The sequence below is a fragment of the Crotalus tigris genome, unplaced genomic scaffold, assembly GCF_016545835.1.
Source record: "Crotalus tigris isolate CLP2741 ecotype Arizona unplaced genomic scaffold, ASM1654583v1 scf7180000024409.848292, whole genome shotgun sequence".
Lineage (NCBI taxonomy): Eukaryota > Metazoa > Chordata > Lepidosauria > Squamata > Viperidae > Crotalus > Crotalus tigris.
The window spans coordinates 695,609-704,805 of record NW_024100576.1 but is presented as its reverse complement, the minus strand read 5'-3'; the positions used below and the strand labels follow the sequence as shown (position 1 = coordinate 704,805).

Genomic DNA, 9,197 nt, shown 5'->3' with positions numbered 1-9,197 from the left:
GCCTCACGGAGGGAAGGCCCAGCCAGCATCATCCCCTCAGTGCATCGGGTGTGGAGGCCACCATCACCGTGCAGACTGCTGTTTTCACTCCCCATCTGCAGGGCCTGTGGGAGGCAAGGCCACATTGCCTCCATCTGTTTGGGTTGCCAGAAGGAACGTTACCCAGAAGAATTGCCTCAGAAAGGTACCAGGGTCCCCAGCCAGAACAGGGTGGGCTTCTGAGTGTCACATAGGAGAATTTTTAGAACAGGGGTCCACACCATTTAGGAAGAAGCTTCACATTGATGTGAAGTTGCAAGGGGTCCCCCTTGTTGATGGAGCTAGACACTGGGTCTGCTCTATCGATCATCTCTCTAGACACCTTTAACAAGGTCTGCAGCAGAAGCGGCCTACGGGTAAAACTCAGGCCGTCAAACCTCATCCTCACAGATTTCCAAAATTGCAGAGTCAACGTGAGGGGGGAGGCCACACTCAAGGTGCAGCATAGGAATTTTGAGGGGCTACTGGATGTAGTTGTGGTTGCGGGAGACCGTATGAGTCTCATTGGACTTGATTGGTTTGAGGCCCTGGGAATTCAGGTGACTGGAATACATAGCATGCAAACAACAGGCCTGGCTGGGGTCTGCAAGGAGTTTGCAGATGTGTTTAGTCCAGAACTTGGTTCCTACAAAGGCCCTCCTATTTCTCTGAGGCTAGACCCAGCCATAGCCTCCATTAGAATCAAGCCACGCAGGGTACCCTTTGCCTTAAAGGATAAAATAGATGCAGAGCTGGATAAACTGATTCAGCAGGGTATCTTACAGCCTGTGGACAGTAGTCCATGGGAAACACCCATAGTTACGCCACTGAAGGCCAATGGTGAAGTCCAAATCTGTGCAGACTACAAGTGCACGCTTAACAAAGTGCTGCAGCAGCATTCGTACCCAGTACCAGTGGTCAGTCACATTCTAGCCTCCCTCAAGGGGGACCAGATCTTTGCTAAGCTTGACCTGGCTCAGGCCTATCAACAATTGCCAGTTGATGAGGAAATGGCCGAGGCCCAAACTATAGTGACTCACAGGGGGGCATTCAAGGTAAAAAAGATTACAGTTTGGAGTAAATGTGGCCCCTGGGATCTTCCAGATTGTAATGGAGCAAATGCTCCAAAATATCCCTGGCTTTTCCCCATACTTTGACGATGTCCTCATCTCTGGGGACTCAGCTGACAATTTAGATGAAAGGCTGAGAGCCATTTTTCTATGTTTCTGCCAAGCAGGGCTGAAGCTTAAGCAAGACAAGTGCAAGATCGGGGTTACCTCCACGGAGTTTCTAGTATTCTGCATTGATGCTCAGGGCATCCACCCTGCTGAATCCAAGCTGCAAGCAATTCAGCATCCTGTCTATTCAGGACTTGCCTGAATCTCCCCTCAGTGCTAGGGATGTGGCTGCAGAAATAGCCACCGATCACACGCTAACATGCATGCTGACCTGGGCATTGTCTGAATGGCCTGACACATGTCCAGGCTCAGAATTCCAGAGCTTCTGGCAGAGAAAGCATGAGATTTCTACCTTCAAGGGGTGTGTCCTATGGGGTAGCCGGATAGTAATCCCAACCTCATTAAGGACTACAGTCCTGCAGTCTCTTCATGAGGGACATCCGGGAATAGTCCGGATGAAGGCATTAGCACGCAGCCATCTTTGGTGGCCTGGGCTTGACAAAGATGTCGAGGCCCAGGTCCATGGGTGCACTGTTTGTCAACAGTCAAGACCGGAGATGCCCCAGGTCCCAGTTCATAGGTGGGAGGAGACTCATACCCCATGGTTGAGAGTCCATATCAACTACGCTGGGCCCTTTCAGGGGCAATTCTTCTTAATTCTCATGGACAGCCATTCCAAATGGCTAGAGGTCAAGTGGCTCCTCCACTACCACTGCTAGGACCATCCAAGTGCTGAGAGGGATCTTCGCTGCACATGGACTTCCAGATGTCCTTGTATCTGACAACGGGCTCCAATTCACGTCATTTGAGTTCAAGGTATTCCTCCAGGCCAACATGATCCGGCATGCCACATCTGCACTGTTCCATCCAGCTTCCAATGGCCAGGCTGAACGAATGGTGCACACAACCAAGGATGCCTTAAAGAGGATCACTCATGGGACCTGGCATCACAGGTTAGAGGACTTTCTTCTTTGCCACCGCACCACACCTTGCCCAGCTGCTGGAAAGAGCCCAGCTGAACTCCATTGGGGTCGCTGCCTCATCACAAAACTGGACAGATTGCACCCAGACCAGGTGGCTTCACAGGTGTCACAGCAGCGGGCACCTAGGAGACTACAAGTGGGAGATCCGGTCTGGGCAAGGAACTATGGACCAGGACATCTCTGGGTCACAGCAGTGGTATGTAAGTTCTCTGGGCCACTGGCATACGAAGTGGCCTTGGACGATGGTCGTGTGATCCAACATCACATTGACCAACTGCGCTGGAGGCTTCCCAGAAACTCTTCTGCTCCTAGCTCTGCTCTCGGAGGGGGGAGGAGGACCACAATTATGATTGTGGACCACGGTCTCTCCAACATCCCCAGGCTTCAGCTATTGCTCCAAACAGGGAGTCTGCAGCTCCAGCCTCTGGCACTCAGGCCACTCCAGCTGCTGGTCTCAAGGGACAGTGCTCCCAAGAGGAGTCCATTGGGGACTTGGGGAATTCCACCCCACCCCCCAAGGAACCCTGGCTTGGATTTAGCAGATCCAGCCAGTCAGCAGCTAGGTGGGTCCCCTGCATCTTTGGGGCAACAAAGTCCTGGTCTGCCTAGCTTGGCAGGCGAGCTGGCAGGCCAGGCACACACACCAGCCATGAGAAGATCAGGACGGGCCAGAGGTCCTCCCAAATACTTACAAGACTATGTACGGTCCTTGTCAGTTCATGGGCAGGCCTGGTAGTCTGGGTTAAGTAATGCAGCTCAAGGGGAGTGGGGAGCATGGCGATAGCAAGACTGTAGTGTTCTGTATATATAGATTAACGTAAGCAATGTAATGGAATGTTGAAGTATTTAAAATAATAAATGTGCCTTATTATTTTAGCCAAGGGGGGAGGTGTGTTATGTCCTGGGCCGGCAGGCACAGGCTGCAGCGATTGGCCCGGGTAGACCATGTGGATGCCCGGGACAAGAAAGGCTGCTTCCAGCCTTTGCAATGATTGGCCAGCAAGGTATTGTGCAGGGGGGCTATAAAAGGGGGCCGCACCATTTAAAAACCTGTTCTGTTGGTGTTGCAATAAAGGGGACTGTTAGAACTCGTTGCTTCATCTCAATGCCTCTTTTCCTGAAACGAACACTACCGTTCCTTTTATTCCATCCAGGCATTCAAAAATAGGGAAACTTCACTAAGATGAACCATTTCTGATATGTCTAAATTCCCACCAATGAGACTCAAATGTAATTTAGCTTGCACTGGATATCTATAGATGTACAGTAATAGGGCTGTTGGCAGGAAGAAAGAAGCTTTTTAGACTGATAGCCCAGGATAGTCCCCAAAGAGCCAGGTGATCATTCTGAATCAGTCAGCTTGCTTCACAGCATCTAAACTCTGAAGAGGAAAAGAATACTAAAGCCCACTATTTGAGCAGGTCTGAGTCCCAAGCTTCATGAGAACTATAGTTTCAAGAAGCCAAAGAGCACATTGAGCAAATCCAGCCAAAGTGCATTGGCAAAGCCTTTGTTAACGGGGATCACTTATTCCCTACCCCCTCCATCTGTTAGAAGATCCTTCTATATTAATCTTCAAAGCCTCAGCACAAATTGCAAAGGAAAGTTGGTTCTCTTCGTGCCCCTTCTCTTTTTAATCTAGAAACATTCTCCACTCCCAAAGGAAATGGTTCATGGGTGTTCTTCCCTACACCGACATGTGTGTGCAATGCTCCAATTTGTTAATTTTACTCCCTCTTTCTTGTGGCAAGAAGCTTCCCAAATTCTGGCTTTCTTTGTCAACATCTGACATTTCCTTATATCTGCCTTTCATATAACCAAACACTCCTGTGATGAGTCCCCAATTCCCATGCCAAGCTTTTCTTCCATTGAATGAAATTGCTGATCTCCAAACCATTTGCCTTTTTCTCATTGTAAAAAATGCGCAACTCTCGAATCCCTTTACTTTTTGCTTGTTAAATTCAATAATGGGCTTGATTTTCATAGATTATCACTGCTTTTATATGATTGCTTTATATGAAAGCTTTAAATAGCCTGGATGCAAAAAAAAAAAAACCATAAATTGTCAACTGCCTATTTAATAGTCATTTTATCTTTAATTTCAAATTTGACTGATAAATTCTTTGATTGACTATTAATTAGAGTTTTCTTTTTTTGGATTTTCTGATTGCATTAGTCTTTAAATGAAAACTTATAGCCTAAAGGCCCCTACAGAATTAGAACAATGGAAGGTCTCAGTTCATAATAAGCATAAGGTATTATTGTTTTACTCGATTATAAATAATGCTGAGAGCCTTTGTTTCACCAAGTTACATTTCTTTGCAGTTTTTATTTTGCATTTTAACAATATTTTATTGTTTGTACTTAATGTTATATTCATTAAGTTCTATTTTTTTTACGTTACCACATTTTTAAATGAAACTTCCTTCAGAACCTGAAGGTCCTTCAGAACAATTAAGGTCCAGGAAAAGTTAATAAGGAAAAAATAGCTTTCTTTTTTCTTCTTTTTTCCTATGGAGAGCAAATGAATTATTTCTGTGAGATGGTATCATTTGATTTAGAATGAACTGTGCTGTGCCTACACTTCACTCAGCACTCATAAATGATATAATAGTGAGGTCTTAACAACTACAGAAAGTAATATCTTCAAAATAAGGCAGAATTATGCAGCTGGTTCTGTTAAAAAGACTGTAATATGAATTGAAAGCTTCATTTTTCTTTAGTTTTCTCTTTCTAAAGCCTGATGAGGTCTCAAACAGACAAAATCAGGCATGCTGAGGAATTCTATGAACTATTTTAATGCATCCAAGAAAGATCCAAAAAGACTGATACATAAAAGAATAATGTTTATCATTTAGCATATTATCCTTGCTTCACAATTGCTGAAGAGAACAAAAATGCCATATCTTAGATACACAAATCAACTAGACTTTTCAGATGGAATTTGAAAAAAAGTGTCTCTTTTTAGGATCAAGTATAAAAAGAATATTTTGATTTGAAAGGGAACTGAAGAAAGGAAAGCTGAAAAATATATGAGAGCTAGTAAACTGGAAAATGTTGTAGCTTTAGCATGATGGGGGAAAGGAGCAAAGTAGAACAAAGATAAATATAGGAGATCAAAATAACAATTCACCTGTTAAGGAATAATAACACAATTAAAATAATTCAGTGAATCAGGGCATAGATGCTTAATTAATGCTTTGATAAATTATACTGTGTTAAACATCCACAAAGAAACATTAGGGAATTGCTTTGAGATAGTTGAATGGCTTAACAATTAAACAGATATGTAGCCAGTTCAAAAGATGTTCTCAACAAATCTTCATGGTGAATCCAAAACAAACTAGACAGAGGTTTCTAGAAAGCTGCCAAAAGATTGAGGCCTAAAACATCAAATTATGATGTTATTTTTTCATCCATTAATGAAGAATTGGATAGAATGCAACAATGGGTGAAATATCTAATACCCTATAAGAAGAAAATTAAAATCCAAAATGTTGTTATAGAAAAAAATGGGCTCAAAAGTGATGAAATGCAATGTATCAGGTGCATTTGCTGAATTATGGAAGAAAAGAAAATGCAGGTTGAAGTAATATTTATAAAAAAAACTTGGAACATTAGTTGATTACAAATATAATTGTTGTTAGTTGCGAAGTCGTGTCTAACCCATCGTGACCCCATGGACAACATTCCTCCAGGCCTTCCTGTCCTCTACCATCTTCTGGAGTCAATTTAAGCTCAGGCTTACTGCTTCAGTGACTCCATCCAGCCACCTCATTCTCTGTCATCCCCTTCTTCTATTGCCCTCAATCTTTCCCACTATTACGCTCTTCTCCAGTGAGTCCTTCCTTCTCATTAATGGCCAAAGTACTTGAGTTTCAGCTTCAGGATCTGGCCTTCTAAAGAGCAGTCAGGGTTGATCTCCTCTAGGACTGACCGGTTTGATCACCCTGCAGTCCAGGGGACTCACAGGAGTCTTCTCCAGCACCATAGTTCAAAGGCCTCAATTCTTTTGCGTTCAGCCTTTCTTATGATCCAACTTTCACAGCCATACATTGCAACTGGGAAAACCATGGTCTTGACTAGACGCACTTTTGTTGGCAGGGTGATGTCTCTTCTTTTTAGTATGCTGTCTAGATTTGCCATAGCTTTCCTCCCCAGGAGCAAACATCTTTTAATTTCTTGGCTGCAGTCCCCATCTGAGGTGATCTTGGAGCCCAAGAAGATAAAATCTGTCACTACCTCCATTTCTTCCCCAACTATTTGCCAGGAATTGAGAGGGCCAGAAGCCATGATTTTGCTTTTCTTAATGTTGTGTTTCAAGCCAACTTTTGCACTCTCCTTCTTCATCCACATCAAGAGGTTTTTTAGTTCACTTTCTGCCATTAGAGTGGTATCATCTGCATATCTTAGGTTGTTGATATTTCTCCTGGCAATCTTAATTCCAACTTTTCATTCATCTAGCCCTGCCTTTCTCATGATGTGCTCTGCATATAAGTTAAATAGGCAGGGTGACGGTATACAGCCTTGCCGGAATCCTTGCCCAATTTTGAACCAATCAGTGGTTCAGTGTCCAGTTCTCACTGTTGCTTCTTGACCCGCATATAGGTTTCTCAAGAGACAAATAAGGTACTCCCATATTTTTAAGAACTTGCCACAATTTGTTGTGATCCACACAATCAAAGGCTTTAGCATAGTCAATGAAGCAGAAATAGATGTTTTTCTGGAACTCCCTAGCTTTCTTCATGATCCAGCATATGTTGGCAATTTGATCTCTAGTTCCTCTGCCTCTTCAAAATCCTGCCTGTACTTCTGGAAGTTCTTGATCCACATACTGCTGGAGTCTAGCTTGTAGGATTTTAAGCATAACTTTACTTGCATGTGAAATGAGTGCAATGGTGCGATAGTTTGAACATTCTTTGGCATTGCCTTTCTTTGGAATTGGAATTGGAATGTAAACTGACCTTTTTCAATCCTGTGGCCAAGTTTTCTAAATTTGCTGGCAAATTGAGTGTAGCACTTTTACTGCATCATCTTTTAAGATTTTGAATAGCTCAGCTGGAATACTGTCACCTCCACTAGCTTTGTTGTTGCTCAGCTTTCCTAAGGCCCATTTCACTTCACATTCTAGGATGTCTGGCTCAAGGCCAGTGACCACCCCATCATGGTTATCAGGGATATATGATAGAAATTAGCAAAAAAAAAAAAAGATAAATGCAGTCGGGTACTGCATCAGTAAAAGCATCATTTATAATTTTGGGAAGCAATAGTTCGCTTTGATTGTTAGTTAGATCAGCCTTGAATATTGTTTCTGCTGCCAGACAGTATACTTTATATGAGATTTAGAGAAAACTGGAAAAGGTAAAAGAGCAGTGAGGATGATCAGGAGCCCAGAAGGAAATTTTAAATAACTGAGAATGAAAAGAGATTATTTGAGGGCAGAGTGATACTGATATTTGAAAAATATTACTCAAACGATCAAGATCTCATTTCTACTATGCATGAGTGAAAGATATGAAATAAAAGATTCAAGTTACAGGAAGGCACATTTTAGCAGCATTGTGTGAAGAATCATTGTACAGGTAGTCCTTCCTTAACATCCACTTGTTCTGTAACTGGTGATGCTTAAAATGGTACTGAACAAGTAGTACCACAAGTAACAGTCACCACAATGTCTCTGCAGTCATGTGATTGCTATTTGTGATCTTCATTGTTAACTTCCAACAAGCAAAGCTAATGGGGAGGTTGCAAATGGCACTATGTGTTCACAGAATACTGTGCTTGGTGGGATGTACCCAATGATGGCAACTAGGACTGTTAAAACTGCTGTCATAAGTCAATGCTGTCATGTGATGCCACACCTTATGACCCTTCTACTTAGCAATGGAATTCCTGGTTCCAATTACCCTTGGTAAGTGAGGACTATCTGTAGTAATAAAAACTGTTTGATAATGGAACCACTTACCAATAAAGATATACAGCTCCTTTCCATGAAGTTAGCAGAAGCTTGAAATGCTTAAGATTTTAAATGTCTTAATATTTATTAATAAGAGAACCAGTTTGGTATAACGGTTAATAGTAATAGCACTTAAACTTAAATAACTCTCCATAGTGCTTTACAACACTCTCTGGATGGTATACAGTGTTTACAATATTGCCCCCCAAAATCTGGGTCCTCATTTTACAAATGGTTTACTTTTGTCACCTTCCCAGGTGGTCAGGATCGAACTCCTGGCTGTGGGTAGAGTTAGCCTGCAATACTGCATTCTAAACACTGCATCACCATGGCTCCTAACCACTACCACAAATTATGTGGTCATGTTCCCTGCCTTTGGGGAAAACACAGTGGTCAGCATACCCAGAATGTAATGGATAACTGGGAAAACTTCCTTCATAATAAATGTATTTCCCCTGCAAACCAAAGTGGCAAACCACTTCTGTAAAACCTTGCCAAGAAAACCGCAGACTATTTGATTCCCAAAGTCAACACTGATTCAAAGGCATGAACAAAGCAAAAGTAAAATATATATTTGATATAGATTCCTATACTATGCAGAGGCTTCGGCTCTTTGGGAAATGTGAGCTGTATTCAACAATAACATTAGTCATCAGTAGAATACATGTTATTTTCCTTGCTCTCCTCATTTCTTGTTGTTGGCTTTCTGCTATCAAGTGATTCTTTGGAAAACTCATCTTCTGCTGAATATATTTGAATAAAGGCATTCTCATGTAGTTGTAGCCCAAATCACTGAATCCCTCCTTAAAGTTTTGCTGTTTGTTCTTTTCTAACAAGGTAGTTTCACACCATACTGAGCAGACTGTAATAGCATTATAAGCTCTCAGCCTGCCAGTTAATTAGTTCTGGAGACAGTGAAGACATTATAAACTCCTCATGGTTCTCATGTTAAATAATTTTAAACCAATAATCTTTCAGAGACTTGTCAGTTATTTCTTAATTATTATGAAATTCAGATTGCTCACCAGCTTGGCCCTGAAAGTTTCAGTTGTGAACTACATC

The 9,197-nt window shown here is 42.3% G+C and overlaps 1 pseudogene; it reads right to left on the bottom strand.

Annotated features, from left to right (window-relative positions):
• Positions 1-8,463: 8,463 nt before the first annotated feature.
• LOC120301925 lies at positions 8,464-8,606 on the bottom strand (annotated as a pseudogene).
• Positions 8,607-9,197: the final 591 nt, after the last annotated feature.